The 17,176-nt window shown below is 43.9% G+C and overlaps 1 protein-coding gene and 1 long non-coding RNA gene across 9 annotated transcripts in view; one reads left to right on the top strand and one right to left on the bottom strand.

Annotated features, from left to right (window-relative positions):
* PRR5L (proline rich 5 like) overlaps positions 1–17,176 on the top strand; it is a 166,569-nt gene that overhangs the window by 65,042 nt on the left and 84,351 nt on the right. For 3 of the 8 annotated variants that reach the window (XR_014837061.1, XM_005652805.4, XM_085011439.1), the window contains exon 1: positions 17,010–17,107. The exons of the other annotated variants lie outside the window; for them this stretch is intronic. The gene's annotated coding sequence lies outside the window, so the exon portion shown is untranslated. Of the gene's footprint in view, positions 1–17,009; positions 17,108–17,176 lie in introns of those variants that run through there. 8 annotated transcript variants of the gene reach the window in all.
* LOC106508005 (uncharacterized) lies at positions 1,624–15,493 on the bottom strand. The gene is made up of 3 exons (XR_014837074.1): positions 15,380–15,493; positions 2,825–2,926; positions 1,624–1,744 (listed from the first exon to the last, which is right to left on the bottom strand). It is a non-coding gene; the product is annotated as an uncharacterized LOC106508005 (long non-coding RNA).

The following is a 17,176-nucleotide window of genomic DNA, read 5'->3' as shown; positions in this document are numbered from 1 at the left end:
CCCCTTAACAACTTGTCTTTTGGAACTCCATCTTGGAATGGAGTGCTAAGGTGCGTGGCTGGTCAGAGTTGAACCCGCCACCCTTGGAAAAGAAACACGAGGATCCTGGAGGCAGTATCTTCACCCCCTGGGGACAGATCTCCCCAGCAGGAAATTTTACACACTGGGTAAGCAGAGTAGACATTTTCGGGGTAAGAACATTTTTTTTCTAGAACTTCTCAAACCATGTCTGCTGTTTTTATGGGACCATCAGTGATGCATCCCTTCCTCTCTCCACTTGTCTTCCCTTCTCTTTTTTTTTTTTTTTTTTTTTTTGTCTTTTTGCCTTTCCTGGGGCCCCTCCCGCTGCATGTGGAGGTTCCCAGGCTAGGGGTCGAATCGAAGCTGTAGCTGCTGGGCCCAGCCACAGTCACAGCAACACAGGATCCGAGCCGCACCTGCGACCTACACCACAGCTCACGGTAATGCCGGATCCTTAACCCACTGAGCAAGGCCAGGGATCAAACCCAAAACCTCATGGTTCCTAGTCGGATTCATTAACCGCGGAGTCACGACGGGAACTCCATGTCTTTCCTTCTTCATTTCTACTTTTCCTTTGTTCTTCTATAAGAGCTTTTACTGGAGTTCATGTAGTGGTTCAGAAGGTTAAGAACCTGACATAGTGAGGATGCAGGTTTTATCCCTGGCCTCACTCAGTGGGTTAAGGATCCGGCATTGCTGCAAGCCGCAGTGTAGGTCCCAGATATACCTCAAATCTGATGCTGCCATGGCTGTGGGGTAGGCGGGCAGCTGCACCTCTGATTTGACCCTTAGCATAGAAACTTCAATATGCTGCAGGTGTGGCCATAAAAAGAATAATAAAAATTAAGCTTTACTGAACCACTGTTATATCCCAGGCATTGCCTAGGCTTGAGGATTCAAAGGTGAATTACTTGCCATCATTTTCTAGCTTGTGAGCAGAAACAGGTGAACTGATGATCCCTGCAACTCATTGAGGCAAATGCTCTAGGGGAGGGTGTGCCAAGTGCTAGGGCAGGGCCCCCTGGGGTGGAGGGGAAGGAGGTTCCTGGCCTGGCCCCTGGAGGGGAAGTGGGTGTTTATGAGGAGGCGTACGGGGCACTCTGGCCCAGAGAGGTTAAGCAATGTGCCCAAGTTCACAATGGTATGTTGCTGGACCAGCGTTGAAATCTGTTTTGGCTCCATTACCTGCACCCTTGACCTGAATGCAGTCCTGCCTTTCCAAAAATGCAAGCAGCTTAGAGTGACTTGGAAGAGGGCGAGATGGGTGAAAAGAAAGAGTGGTTGGGAATGAGGCTGTGGTCAAGCCTGCGTATAGCATCCCTTTAGGTATACCGGTAAATAGGAAAAGGGGGCAAACCTTTATGGAGCAAAGTCGACCCCAATGTTTTCAGGTGCTGCTCATTTATGTTCATGTCACAGGTTATTTAGCATGTATTCATTGTCCCTGCACCAGGACAGACCTCACTCCTGCCCTGTTTTGGAGCTCCCAGCTGTCCAGCACAGCTGGGGGCAGACTTACTGCGCTAAGCAGGATTCACTGTTAATTGTTCAACATTATTTCTACAGATGCTGTGGTTGCAGCTTCTGGCTGCTTCCTTCCAAGACCTTTTGCCCCTTCTTCTAGCAAACAACCTGACTCACGTCTTTTCTCTCCTCCTTTCCTTCCTCCGGCTTCTCCAGTCAGAGGTGCAGAAGGGCTGTGAACTGGCCCTTGGCAGGTTTCCTGCAAAGAGAGAAGGAAGGGGCCCGGCTCAATAAACAGGAGCTTACCCTTCTTGGCCGGGTTCGCTTGACAAAGAGATTTGGTTCCTTCACCTACCAGCCTTTACCTGGCTGGTGCTGGCTGAGAGTTTATTCCTTCAGAAACAGCAGGGGCCGAGGGAGAATGGCCCACCCCTCCCGCAAGAATGCAAAGAAACAATCGGCTATTAATTTCCAGTAGGATGAACAGGAACCCTTTCAGCCAGGAAATCTAAATTGAACAATGATTAAGTCATTCAAGCTCTCTGGTCCCTGGTCCCTGAGTTCTTGGAGAGCATTTTAGCCACTGGTCTTGGGAAGTTATTTCACTTTTTTTTTTCTTTTTCTTTTTTAGGGCCACACCTGTGGCGTATGGATGTTCCCGGGCTAGGGGCTGAGTCAGAGCCACACCACAGCCTCAAAACGCCAGATCTGAGCCGCATCTGCAGCTTGCGGTGATGTCAGATCCTTAACCCACTGAGCGAGGCCAGGGATGGAACCGCATCCTCATATGTACTAGTCTGGTTTTTAACTTGCTGAGCCACATCAGGAACTCTGGGGATTTCACTTTTAAATGAGGTGTCTGCTTGCTCCCATAGGCAGCACCATGTAGGCCTTAAGCCTAAAGAGTAGGGAGCCTTAAGCCTAAGGAGTAGGTTTAAGTCCCAGCCCTACCACTTGCTGTGTGACTTGGGGCAAGTTACTAAACTCTCTGAGCCTCAGTTGTCTCTTCTATGAAATGTAAATAATAATAGTACCAGCCTCATACTGCTGATGATATTTGTGATATGCTTGGAACTATGTAAACACTTTTAAGAGGTAAATTTATTAAATAAATGTATTTAATTATCCAGCTGTGGGTGGTACTTGCTTCTGTCTTTTCTTTCTCTTGGGATGCCTGTCATTGGACAGAGGGAAAAGATTTAGCAAAGAGGCTAAAAAGCAGAGATTTGGGGGTCAAACTGCCTCAGTTCAAACCCTGACTCCACCAGGAGTGGATGTGATCTAATCTCTCCGCTCCTCCGTTTCCTCCTCTGTAAAATGGGTTTATAATTGTACTTACTGCCTAGGATGATCGTGGGGAATAAGCCATGTCATGTTCTCAGTGTAATGAGTGGCAGATAGGAAATGCTCACTAAATTTTAGCTGTTGTTTTCAGGCACTCCTGAAAAAAAAAAAAAAAAAAAAAGGGCTTTATCAACACAGCAGTTTTGATTGCACTAAACTTCAGTAATGACAAAGCTAACATACAGAGCACATGTGTCCAGAGCCTCAAGCTGGCCCCTGGAAGCTGGTTGTGTGCTGGTTAACCAAACACTTGGCCGTGTTGTGTAATATGGGAGAACTCAGCTATTCTGCATGTCTTGGCTCTTCTGCTTGCTAGAGGTGCAAAGTTGGGCAAGTTAGCATCTCCAAACCTCAATTTGTTTCCTTCCTCCCGCCCATCCTTCCTTCCTTTAATATTTATTGAGGGCCTACTCAGAGGAGGCACAGTGCCAGGTGGACAGGCACCTGATGCATCACGGCAGCCCGTAGCTATTAAACAGGTCACCCCGGCTGCTGGGGTCCCAGCCTGGGCCACATATCTGGTGTGCTCTTGGTAAATATGGCTGCTCATGCTCATTTGCTCTCAAATGTCCTTGATCACATTTACATCCGGTCTCATCAACCCTTCTCGTGAAGGAGGTGGCTGGTTCTTCTCTCCAGCCCAGATGAGATGCTCGAGGCAGGTCAGAGGCAAGACCATGCAAGGTTGCTCATTTTGTTTCTGCAGCAGAAAGTGAAGCAGGCATATTCTTTCCCCTGTAAACTTACGGTATTATCGGTAGATTAGTCATCCAAGAAACTAAAAAGCAGAACGGGACAGTCTGTCTACCTAGCAGACTCAATTAAGATCACCCCTTGATCTTATTTAGTCCTGGGCTCTCTTTAAAGCAAATGTGACTGTCTTGCAATCCTTCTGTCTTGAACAGCAGTTCCCTGTGTTCTGTGGAAAACTATATCCTTCAACTGTTAATAGTCTACTGTGAAAAGAAATTAAATTAGTCAGTGTTTCTTTCCTGCAGACCACTGCCAAGTTCTTAACACATGGATGCATGTCGTGATATTGAATGTGACATCTGCAACAATTATTCGAGTAAGGGACTTTCTCCAGTAACACTAGCAACATCTGTGGTTTGCCCTTCCTCAGAGAAGAGTTTGAGACGTGCCATAAGTGAGGTGTTATTGAGGAAAGCCCTGCTGAAAAACCCAGACTCTGGTCATATAAGTTCCATACTTAGGAGAAGTGGATCAGACACTGAGTGATGTCGGATCAGAACTGCCCCAGTTGTGAACTGGAGACTGGCACTTGCACACAGGAAACTGGCCCCAGATAGTTGAGGGGCATATCAAAGAAATGACTTCAGTGAGCCCAGACCTTTGCATCTTCCCATAGCAAAGCGCTAAATTCCTTAACTTGAGATGTCTGTTTTTCTGTTATTAGCAGGAATCTTTTGTTCCTACCACCTGCCCTTTGTTTCAAAAACTCCTATATATCCTAACGCCCCGTTCCCTGTAGAAGCAGTTTTCTCAGGGTTACCTGAGATGCTGCCTTCTGGGCTTAAGTTTTCATTTTGCCCCAAATAAGACTTAACTCTTGGAGTTTCAGCAGTTAACGAACCCGACTAGTATCCATGAGGAACCAGGTTTGATCCCTGGCCCCGCTCAGTGGGTTAAGCATCCAGTGTTGCCGTGAGCTATGGTATAGGTCACAGATGTGGCTCAGATCTGGTGTTGCTGTGTCTGTGTCATAATCCAGTGGCTGCAGCTTTGATTTGACCCCTAGCCTGGGAACCTCCATATGCTGTGGGTGTGGGCCCAAAAAGACAAAAAAAAAAAAAAAAAAAAGACTTAACTCTCAACTTTTAGGTTGTGGTTTTTTTTTTTTAAGTCAACACAGTTAATGCCACAGATTGAACAGGGAGTTCTCTGTGAGCTGTGGCTCTCACTTTCAGGCTTGGCTTACCTTGACCGAGTGAGACACGCAGCACCACTAGGGACAGCTGTCCAGGGGGACAGGGCATCCAGCTCTGCTCACTTTCTCCTCCTGCAGAATTCTACTCATTTCTCACATCCAGCAGAAAACCTCCCTACAGTTGGTGGTTTGAATGAGAATATTTATCTTCCCCAAACAGTTCTTCAACTTCCTCTCCCTAAATCAAGAGGTCAAGATGACTCAGAGTAGGGAAGAACTTACAGTGGGAAATAATTTGTGGTTATTTCCACTTCTGACCAGCTGGGTGATCTTGGGCAAGGAATAAGCTATTTGCTTTAGCCTCAATTTCTTCATCTGTAAAATGGGGCTTAGCATTGGGTCATAGCATTGTCTGAGGAGTAAGCGAGCTACTGCTTGCAGAGCACCTGACATAGTGTCAGCATATTGTACATCTGCAATTAATGTTCATATTAGTGTCAGTTGTAACTGTTGTTATTGTAGAGTCCACATTTGTGTGTGTGTGAGAGAGACAGAGAGAGAGGGAGGGGGTAGGGAGGGAGGGGATGGATGAGGGAAGTATTTGCAATGCTTAGGTTTAATGGAAATTCCGTCTTGCAAAGGAAGATTCTAAATTAAAATGAAAAATGGATACATTCCTCACTAGTGCTGATTCTTTCACCTGAAGAGATAATTTATCAATGTGATTCTAGGAGGAGTCCTAGTAATCAATATTACTGATTATATATTCATGAATATCTTAGTTTATACATCAGACTCTGGAGAATTTAGTTAGCATGAGTCAGTCCTCAGAAGCTTCCTTTGCATGGAATACACATTGTGGCTGAATCATGGTACCCAGGATACTGAATACATGATTAGAGTGTTGTGTGATGGGCAATGATTCTGAGGAAAGGGGGCTAGATTGAGTCAAGGGATTTTTCATCAGGCCTCTTGACCACAGCCTAGGTGAACTCTCCTGGCCAGAACTCTTTTCACTCTCCCTCTGTCCTTTTTTTTTTTTTTTTTTTTTTTGCCATTTCTTGGCTGCTCCCGTGGCATATGGAGGTTCCCAGGCTAGGGGTCGAATCGGAGCTGTAGCCACCAGCCTACACCAGAGCCACAGCAACAGAGGATCCAAACCGCGTCTGCAACCTACACCACAGCTCACGGCAACGCCAGATCCTTAACCCACTGAGCAAGGTCAGGGACCGAACCCGCAGCCTCATGGTTCCTAGTCGGATTCGTTAACCACTGCGCCATGACAGGAACTCCCCTCTGTCCTTTTCTTTCCCCTCTTTCACACTCTTCCCTTTCCTATCCTCCCCACCTCCTCTCCTTTCCCCTACCCCAGCTGGAATGAATAAGCATAAATACATTCCTACTTATCGCATTCATCTTTGCACATACCCAATGCAGACTGTTCTCTTATGATGTTATGTTATATTTATGTGATTCTGCTCCTTATTTTTATTTTTCTGTTTTTAATGTGGAGAGGGTATGAATGTCATGTTTCAGGATTACTGTTTTATTTCCACATTCTTGGACTACTTGTTGGAAGTCTCCTTATACTCAACAGTATTTTTTTTAAATACAAGAGTATATTTATATTGCAGTAACACAACAAACACTAGAGAATAAATATATGTGAAAATAACATATGTGAAAATAGCTAGAGAATAAACATATGTGAATCATATGTGAAATAAATTGGGACTCAAGCACCATACTGGGCTTTACCATAAAGGAGTTGGGATTATTTATCTAGGGAAGTAAACATTATGTACAATAGATACACAGAAATCTCTTGTTTTGAATATAGTGGCTCATCACTTTTCTATTCTTACTAAAAACAAAAAACAAAAAAACTGTGCAACAGTGTGCCAAGCACTACACCAAATATCTCACATAACTCTCATAAACCTCATTTAGATTTTATAAAATCCCTGAAAGCCAGGTTGTGTCTGCAAGTGAGAGTCTAATGAATTAAGGAACTGCCCTGAAGTAGTACTGCTAGGTCTAAATCAACTTTAGGCTTCTTCTCCCCAAGAAAACCTTTATTGAATGTAAGATATAGATTATACTAGAAGGGATGACTCTTCCAATCAAGATAGCTGTGTTGCAGATGACACCTTACCTGTACCCTACTCTTGAATTAAAGAGGCTTCTCACAGAAATATGGCCAAGCTAGGCTTTGTGGGAGCTGGGGTCAAGAAAAGTCCTGTCTCTCTCTCATTCTTTCTCCCTCTTCTCTCCATCCCTTCTGTCTGTGTATGTGTATTTGTGCACATGAACACACGTGTGATTTTTCTTTTGTGAGATCCTCATTATCTGAAAAATTCATTCATTCAACAAGCGTATGAGTTCCTGTGTAACATGAGATCCTGGATGACCTTGACAAGTAGTTGCAGCAGAATGGAGACGATGAAAGCCTGGTTGGAGAGGGTGAAAGGAGGAGAAAGATAAGGAATATTGGAGACAATGAATATGGAAAACTCTTTGGGGGGGTTTGCTCTTCACAAACTGGTAAGGTGCGGACAGGGGAATGTCCTAACTGCTTCACTGGGAGATGGGGAGTGCAGGGGACTGGAATTGGTCACACAACAGAGGGTTTAGCCTCAGATTCTCCATCTCCATTCAGTCCATCTCCAGAAATTGGACAGAGGCAGAATGTGGCTACAAATTCCAGCAGGTGGATAGGTGCAGCAGTGGCGGTATATGTGTCAGTCGATTCAGCTTGGGTTGCTATAATGAATAACAAACAAGGGGCTTAAACAAAAGGCATCCATTGTCTCAAAGTTCTGGAAGGTGGGATGCCCAAAATCAAGGTACCAGCGGATTTAATTCTTGGCAAGGGCCCTTCCCACAGCTTTCAGACGCTGCTGGCTTGCTGTGTGTTCACATGATTTTTCCTTATTGGAGAGAGAGACAGAAACAGAGATAGAGACAGAGGGAAATACAGAGATATTGATGAAGTACAGTTGATTTACAATGTTGTGTCTGTTTCAGGTATATAGCAAAGTGATTCAGATATATATAGATATAGATATATAGGCATATGTTCTTTTTCAGATGCTTTGCCGTATAGGTTATTATGACATATTGAATAGAGTTCCCTGGGCTATAGACTCAGTCCGTGTTGTTTATCGATTTTATATATAGTAGTGGGTATCTGTTAATCACAACTCCTAATTTATCTCTCCCTCCTGCTTTCCCCTTTCATAACCATAAGTTTGTTTTCAAGGTCTCTTTCTCTTTTTCTAAAGGTATTAATCTCATCACAAGGGCCCCAACCTCATGAGCTCATCTAACCTTAATGGACTCCCAAAGGTCCCACCTCCAAATATCATCACATTGAGGATTAGGGGCTCAACCTATGATTTGGGGGGAACACAAAGATTCGGTCCATAGCATTATGGGAATTGTATTAGATATTCCTATATTATCATGCAAAGAAAGAAGGAAGGTTCTCAGATGAGAGTGAGGATGTGGAAGAAAACTTTGAAATGCTGGAGACAGTGGAAGCTTGAAAACACCAGTCATTTGATGTGGGTGCCAAGTGGCACTAAGGGCCCAGGAGGGTGGTGGATGTGACTATGTGGTTGTGTGTATTTCTCCACCCACGTTTATACTGAGTCAGGCACTGAATAGAGGAGAAGTGGGCTGAAAAATCTTGACTTAGCAAAGCAATGAAATGAGAAAGGGGCAAGGGAGTCTAGGGTGGGTGCGAAGAAGGTAATATAATAATAGAATCTAATCTGGATGAGGAGGGAAGTGAGGACACAAGGGAGCTGAGAGCCACAAAAAGGCAGTGTATCCTAGGGAGCTGAAGAATTATAGGAGTCAGGGAACTAGGGGGAGAGAAGTGAAAAGTTAGAGAGTGGAAAGGGGGGGCAATAGGAAGTGAGAAGGTCAAGGCTGACCATGAGAGTGAGTGGCCATGGCGGGAGCGGAAGACAAGGTCATTGGAGCAGGGGTCAAGGAACTGAGCTGGGGGGAATGTTGGAAGAATTCTTTCTATGAATATTGAAATTACCAAGGTAATTCTTCCATGGATATTGAATGGATATTGAAATCCTCAAGAGCAATACCTAAGAGAGTGACAGTGAACTGGGGGTTAAAGCTTCGAGGGAAGAGGGGGATAACCCAGGAGATGGCATGACCATAACAAGAAGGGAAGTGAGTAGAGTAGCCTGATGGTTTGGTGGGGTTCTTAGGGAGGAACGGTGGCCCAGAAGTGGGATAAGGACCCAGGATAACAACCACTCGTCCTCCCAGTTGAGTGAGAAAAGGAGTCTTGGAGAGAAATCACCACCATTTGAGGGGATTTCAGAGAAGGGAAGGCCCTCAGGGGAGAACTTGGGTTCACTTAGAACAGTGATTCTCAAAGTGGAGTTCAGGAACCCCAGGAAGTCTCCTAGACCCTATCAGAGAACCGTAAGTCAAAAACTATTTTCATAATAACACCGAGATATTATTTGCCCTCTTGCTCTCCAAGTCTACAGTGGAATTTTCCAGAGGCTATGTGATGTGTGATAACACAACAGATTGAATGCAGAAGTGGATAGAAGAATCCAGCTGTCTTTCATTAAGCCAGAAGTTAAAGAGATTTGCAGAAATGTAAAACCGTGCTATTCTTCCTGTGACTTAAAATACATACATATAGTATAGCAGATATCGACACAAAGTTGAGAATCAGTTATACATTAATAAAAAATAAAAATGCCTACATATATAGTTATTTTTCATAAAATATGTGATGATTTTACAATAGTTATTTTTAAATCAATAAGTTAATTTAAATATTACATTTCAAATCTAGTAAGTATTGATAGATACGACGTACACAAACTAAAGGTCCCGAATACTTTTTAAGAATGCCCTGAGGAGTTCTCGCTGTAGCTCAGCAGTAATGAAACCGACTAGTATCCATGAGGACATGGGTTTGATCCCTGGCCTCGCTGAATAGATCTGGGATCTGGTGTTGCCATGGGCTATGGTGTAGTTTCCAGATGTGGCTGGGATCCAGCGTTGCTGTAGCTGTGGTGTAGGCTGGAAGCTGTAGCTCCTATTCAACCTCTAGCCTGAGAACTTCCATATGCTGCAAGTGTGGCCCTAAAAAGCAAGATAAAATAAAATAAAATAAAAAGAGAGTACCCTGAGGCCAAAATGTTTAAGAACTACAAGGTTAGGGTATAAAGGCTAGTGGAATGTTCAGAGAAGTTGAAGGTAAGGAGAATTTTGCTGATGATGGGCTCTGGGTTCCAGAGCACACAACAAGAGATTTAGGGGAATAGGGAGGAGCTGGGACAGGTCAGAAATGGGAATGGAAACTCCAAATATGATGATGACAGCCTGGAGGATTAAGGTTGATCTTGGGCCCAGGCTTCCCATGTTGAAGGTGTGAGCTTTGCCAGGAAGCCAGAAGCATGTGGAGCCAGCTCCTTCTGTGGGAGGTGTGAAGCTGACTTATGCAGTATCTGGGCACCTTAGATTGAATTTTTATTTTTTTATGGTTTTTTTTGTTTGTTTGTTTTTTTAGGGCTACACCCACAGCATAGGGAAGTTCCCAGGCTAGGGGTAGAATCAGAGCTGCAGCTGCCGGCCAACACCACAGCCACAGCCACACCAGATCTGAGCCGTGTCTGTGACCTATATATACCACAGCTCAGAGCAACACTGGATCCTTAACCCACTGAGCGAGGTGGGTGATCAAACCCATGTCCTCATGGATCCTACTTGGGGTCATTACTGCTGAGCCATGATGGAACTCCTTAACTTGAATTTTTAGAGGGTGGTCTAGGCACACCTGACCTGCCTACTCCCAGGACCAGTCACTTGTCAGAAGTCACTACCCAATCCTGTGGAATCTGGGTATGCGATGGTTCTTAACAAGCCTATGATCGGGGCTGGCATTCTCATATGCCTGCTACGATGATGGAGGAAAATTTTAAAAATTTATTTGGAACAACTTTGAGTATATATTTGGAACATTTCCGACTCAGAAGAGCCTAAAGGAGCAGAGCTAGATGGCGTGTGTGCTGATCTTACACTGTGACACAAAAATTGGGGTGTGTGTTTTACCAGAATGTCTTCCATTACCTTTGATACAAAAGACCTTCTAAGAGATGCATTGGGCAGTACAATGTCAGCATCTTTGGAGGTGGTAGTGGGGAGTGGGTTGATGTATCTAGTCTGATTCTTACATCTGCAGAGAAGATTTGGGCGTGGGTCTGCAACCAAGGGTTGGTTGGTAGAGGATCTAAGCCAGAGAATCTTTAAGTCAGTCTGCCATATTGCCCAACTCTTAAAGGACACCATTCACACTGTGGTCTCGGTGACTGATGTTTTTGCTGTTGTGTAATGCAGAAGCTCTGATGTGAGAACCTTCTCCGAGCACATCAATATCTTACTTCCATGTTGTTTCCTCTAATATCTTTTCATCATGGTCTCAACATGGCAGTTGATTGCATTTAAAATGTGTTTAGGAGTTCCCGTCCTGGCGCAGTGGTTAACGAATCCGACTAGGAACCATGAGGTTGTGGATTCGATCCCTGTGGCCTTGCTCAGTGGGTTAAGGATCTGGCGTTGCCGTGAGCTGTGGTGTAGGTCTCAGACGTGGCTTGGATCCTGAGTTGCTGTGGCTGTGACATAGGCTGACAGCTACAGCTCCAATTAGACCCCTAGCCTGGGAACCTCCATATGCTGCAGGAGCGGCCCTAGAAAAGGCAAAAAGACCAAAAATAAATAAATAAAACCCTCAAATAACTTCCCACAGTGACCAAACTCTTACCATGACCATGACTTATCAGGGCCCATATGATCTGACCCTGATCTATTTCTTGGACCTATTTGTTGGGCTTCAACCATAGCGCCCTTCTTGTATCCCTCTAAATTGCCAGGCTTCTTCTTGACTCACGGCCTTGATAGTGGCCATTTCTTCGTTTGAAACATCCCTCTGTTCCCATGGCTGCCTCTTGTCATCATTTAAACCTCAACTCCAAAGCTACTTTCTCTGAGAGACCATCCCTGATAACTCTAGACAAAAACATGTCTTTCTTCTAGTCACCCTAGTACCCATTTTATCTTCATCATAGCATAGATCAGTACCTGAAATTATGCGAAATTACCTTTGTGTTCATTTCCATATTTATTGTGTGTTTTTTGCTCCTTGAGGGTAGAAACTTTGTCTTTCTTTTTCTCGGTGGCATCCCCAGTACCTGATACCAATAAATGACTAGTCAATATTCGTCAACCAACTGACTGATCTGGAATTGTGAGAAAGAATAATTGAAATCTGGATTATCCAGGGAAAATTCATGTAGGATTGCGAAAGTTCTTTTCACTTTTAAAACTTACTCATTTAAGTTATTCTCAAAATACATTCAGATTGAATTATACCCCTTTAGAATGAAGAAGAGGCTCTTTCCAATACCAAAAGACAAAATTGACCAAAAAAACCCCAGCAGACCAGAAAAAAACCCATTATTATCAAGAAAAGAGTGAAAAGGACAAAAATGATTCTTCGGTATCATCCAAAACTCTTCCAAAAAAGAGACTTCAAGGTTCTCAATTTTTCTTACTGTGGAAGTTAAAAAGTGGCTAAGAAGAAGGGCAAGATTTTTCATTTGTATATTAAGTCTTCCTGCTGTACCAAAGGTCACTGATTTTACACCCTGGTATTAGATCAGATGCTGAGCTTATTTCTCAAATGGTCCTGTTTTTATGGATGGTACAGTGCCCTGGATGTATACTGAGGGCTTACGCAAGTTCTATAGCTAGACTGGTATTTATCATGAGTAACTACCTTAACTTATTTTATGACTGGACCCTGAGGACCTGAAAAACTATGTGTTCTAACATTGCACATGCCTGGACACCTACCTGTGGTTCTCACAAGTTCTGGACCAGGCCTTAGCAAAGAATCAAGGATTTTCCAGGCCTTCTTCTTCTTCTTTTTTTTTTTAAATCTATAAAAAGGAGGACACTTATGGCAAGATATGATGGTTTTTTTTCTTCATTGGAATTCTTTTATAATATGATATGAGATCTTGAGGTGTCACGGAAAGAGGTCTGAACTGGAAATGAGCCCTTAAACACCTAAAGGCAACAGATGATTTATTTTATATCTATTGTGTAGCAGACCCTTAAGGTATTAAATGCTATGATTCTGTAAATATTGAAGTGATTTTTATTTTAAGAGCTGCACCTATGGCATATGGAAGTTCTCTAGCTAGGGGTCAAATCGGAGCTGCAACAGCCAGCCTACGCCACAGCCATGGGAATGCTGGATCCCAGCTGTACCTTTGACCTACACTATAGCTTGTGGCAACGCCGGATCCTTATCCCACTGAGAGAGGCCAGAGATTGAACTCACATCCTCACAGAGACAACATTGGGTCCTTAAGCCACTGAGCCAAAATGGGAACTCCTGAAGGTATTTTAATTATTATTTAGAGATGAAAGCATTTAATCAGACCAAGACGGAGTACAGCACAGAACAAGAGAACTGAATTGGTATTAGGGATCCCTGCCCTGTTCTTCCTTGCTTGCGTATAACTTCAGACAAGTTACCTAACTCTTTCTGAACTTGCTCTGATTAGGCATTGGGGGAGCAGAAATGAGGAATAAGAATGGATGGAGTGGGGGGCAGGCGTTGTCATGGGAACAAGGGAGAAGTACAACCACAGGCCTCTGGAAGAACAGGAGCTGGATAGTGACTCTGATCTCAAGGCAGCCCCAGAGAGGGCCTCTGCTTCTCCCTGTCTAGCTGCCCACTTGCCTCCGTATCTGCCCCCAGCTTCCCTTTCCTCAGTAGTAGCCAAACGATGCAATTTCCAGCAAAGTTTGTTTATAAATGGGTTCTCATGCTGGGAGAAATACCTCTGAACCTATGCCTTCCTCTTGCATAATTTTGCTTTACTCACACCTCCGGCCCCCGACCATGTGCCAGCACCCCTTCTCTAGCAGCACTGGGGTGGCTGGGGAGTTGGTGAAGCAGGCTGAGAACAAGAGAAGCAGAGTAGGGAGTGGGATTGTGGCAAACTGAAAATGCACATCCTGTTTAACAGGAGAGAAACACTGTAGCTCCAGCTAATTGTGACTATGTAGGCCTGCAGCATGGACAATGCCAGATGTTTCAAGACAAGCTGAGAATCCATCTTTTTGCATGAAATTTTCTGATTGTTGCTCATTGACAAGTGATTTAGAAAATGTTGACATCATCAGGTTCAAACAGGATATATCTAATACATATCTAGCTAGTCTACAAGCAGCCTATCTGCAGTTTCTAGAATCTAGAGTTCAGATAAAGTCATGACCTTTCAGCTTTTTTTCTAGATAATAGCTGTGTGTGTATGTGTGTGTGTAAAACATTCCTGAAATCGAATCTGATTGACCCAGTGTACCTTTTCAGGCCAGAGTTTCTCAGAGGAGATTGTCACAGAGTTTGGCTGCATCCATAGCCCACTGGGACTGCCTAAGTTCTACCCTTTCAGCAGGAACCTTGATTGGAGCAACTTCTGTTTCAGAGGCTGTGGCCACGGCAAGCTGTGTACCTGATATATCTAATAAAGAACTAGAATTTCCTCCTCCATAAATGAATGTTTAAATAGAATGATCTGTATTGGTTTCTCCTAACAAATGTCTATTTTTTTTTTTTTTCTTTTTATGGCTGCTCTTGTGGAATATGGAAGTTCCTGGGCTAGAGGTTGAATTGGAGCTGCAGTTGCCAGCCTAAACCACAGCCATAGCAACACCAGATCTGAACTGCTTCTGCAACCTACGCCTCAGCTTGGGGCAATGCCAGATCCCTAACCCACTGAGTGAGGCCAGGGATCAAACCTGCAACCTCATGGATACTAGTCAGGTTCTTAACCCACTGAGCCATAACAAGAACTCCACAAATTTCTATTTCCTAATAAGAAAAGTCAGTGTTCCACTGACATTTAGTTAGAAATTTTTTTTTTTTTTTTTTTTTTTTTTGTGGTCTTTTTGCCTTTTCTAGGGCCACTCCCAGGCTACGGATCTAATCAGAGCTTTTGCTGCTGACCTATGCCAGAGCCACAGCAACTTGGGATCTGAGCTGCGTCTGTGACCTACACCACAGCTCATGGCAACGCTAGATCCTTAACCCACTGAGCAAGGCCAGGGATCGAACCTGCAATCTCATGGTTCCTAGTCGGATTCATTAACCACTGCGCCACAACAGGAACTCCGTTAGTTAAACTTTGATAAAACTCTGGGTGGTGACAAGTATAATATATCGGTATTAATGGCCCTTAAAGTGAAGCTCTGATTTGCATAAAAATGTTGGCTACTTCTTATTTTAAGAAAATTCTCATCACAGAATTAGCAATTGTTATGGTTAAAAGAGACTTTAACCTCTTTAAATCTCCTTTCCAGCCCTAGAATACTCTTTTATGATGTCCCCATCAAGTTGGCATTGCCTACACAGTGAATACTTCTCTTTTCTGGGGAGTGTCCTTCTCTCAGAGGGTGCCACTTTCATCCTTGGCCAGGCTTGGTGATGAAGTTTTCTCTTATTGCACAGTGCCCAGCCCACCGCAGGCAGTCAGCACAGTATGAATCTGCCTAGTGAATCTATTCACAGATTTATGCATATGATATTTACTGGGTACCTACTATGTGCCAGGCACTCTCCTAGAATCTTGGGCTGGTTCCGTGAACAGAACAAAACCATGTTCTTGTAGAGCTGATGTTCTAGCCTGGAAGCCGGAGGTAGTTGGGAGAGACAATGAAAAAAAAAATCATGTAAAATGTTACAAGATGATAAAATGCAATGGAAAAAAGATAAAGTAGGGCTTGGGAGGGAGGAGTGAGTGACAATTTTAAATAGATTGAATAGGGTAGGTCTCATTGAACAAAGACTCCCTTTTCACCTCCTAGACTTGGAGGATAATAATAATAATAGCTTAATATCTGTTGAATCCCAGCAGAACTTCTAAGCGCTTTGTCTGTATGAATTCATTAAATCCTCATAACAACCCTGAGATAGCTACTATTTTTAATCCCATTTTCGTAGGAATAAACTGAGGCATAGTGGTTAAGTAACTTGGCTAATATCCTGCACCTATGAGTGATGATGGTTGATTAACCTTGACCTTCTGGCTCCAGGCTTTGGCCCATACATGCTCAGCACAGCTGCTCTGAATACATCTCCCAAGTCCCCTCGCCGATCACTGTTCTTTCAGGGCTTTCTTTCCCAGGCATGTGCTTTGTCCAGTCCCTTTTGTTGTACATGATTACTGAGATGAGATTTTTTTTTTTCTTTTTCTTTTTTTTAAGGGCCACACCTTGGTATATGGAAGTTCCAGGCTAGGAGTCAAGTTGGAGCTGCAGCCACTGGATTATGCCACAGCCACAGCAACGCCAGACAGATCTGAGCCACATCTGTGACCTATACCACAGCTCATGGCAACACTGGATCCATAACCCACTCAGAGGGGCCAGGGATTGAACCTGCGTCCTCATGGATACTAGTTGGTTTCCTTACCACTGTGCCACAACAGGAGTTCCTGGGATGAGATTTAAAGTCTCTTCAGCATCCTGGGGTTTGCTGAGAATATCTCAGCTTTATTTGATATCACTGGAAAAGAGGAACACCAGAGTGTCCATGAAAGTCCCCTTGGGCACACTCTGACCAGCAACCCTTTTAGGGGTTTTGTAAGGTCACAGTGATCAAAATAAATACAAAATTTTTTTCTCAGTTGTGACATAAAAAGACAACTTTTTTTTTTTTTCAGCAAATGCCACTGTGGTTTCAAAGCCTAAGTGTGATGTGTGAACGGGCAGCATTAGTAAAGTATTTCCTGCTCAACCATAGGGTGAAATTATGCAAGCCAATGAGTCCTGAAAACAGCTGCATCAAATTCTTAGCACCTGCAAGAAAACAGTGTTGAAAATAATTTTACATTGTTTTTAATGTTGGGATTGGTTGGTTTTCTCCCGTTTCAAACTTGAAATCCCCCTCCAATGCACTAAACCTTCAGCTGGTTAGAGAATTGAGGAGGTTTAAAAGAATTGTGCAAATCTAAGGGACAGACCTCAATGGAATTATATTTTTATTAATGCACTGAAAACTTCTCCTGGAATTGGCCTGAGAACTGTTCCTTAAAACAACAGCAGAAGTCCCAGACACTAGTCCTCTGGTGAATTACTCCTTTGGCGTCTCTGTAGAGAGTGTGTGTGTGTGTGTGTGTGTGTGTGTGTGTGTGTGTGTGTGTGTGTGTGTGTGTGTGTGTGTGTGAGATCTGTGTGAGGGAAACGCAGCGCCAAGCTCTCATGACCTGTTGCATCCTCCCCAGCTTTTCAAGTTACAGAGTTGGATTTCCTGAAATTGTTGAAGTGGATGTAAGTGCAGGCGCCCCCCTCCCCCCTCCCCCCTCCCTAGCAGGGTAAGAAGAGGATGGGGTGAGGTGG

This window comes from Sus scrofa, chromosome 2 (genome assembly GCF_054392235.1).
Source record: "Sus scrofa isolate SSC_HxYL_T2T_F1_AM1 chromosome 2, Sscrofa_HxYL_maternal_Yorkshire_Landrace_v2.0, whole genome shotgun sequence".
NCBI classification, from domain to species: domain Eukaryota; kingdom Metazoa; phylum Chordata; class Mammalia; order Artiodactyla; family Suidae; genus Sus; species Sus scrofa.
The sequence above is the reverse complement of the archived record's forward strand: the minus strand, read 5'-3'. Positions and strand labels throughout refer to the sequence as shown.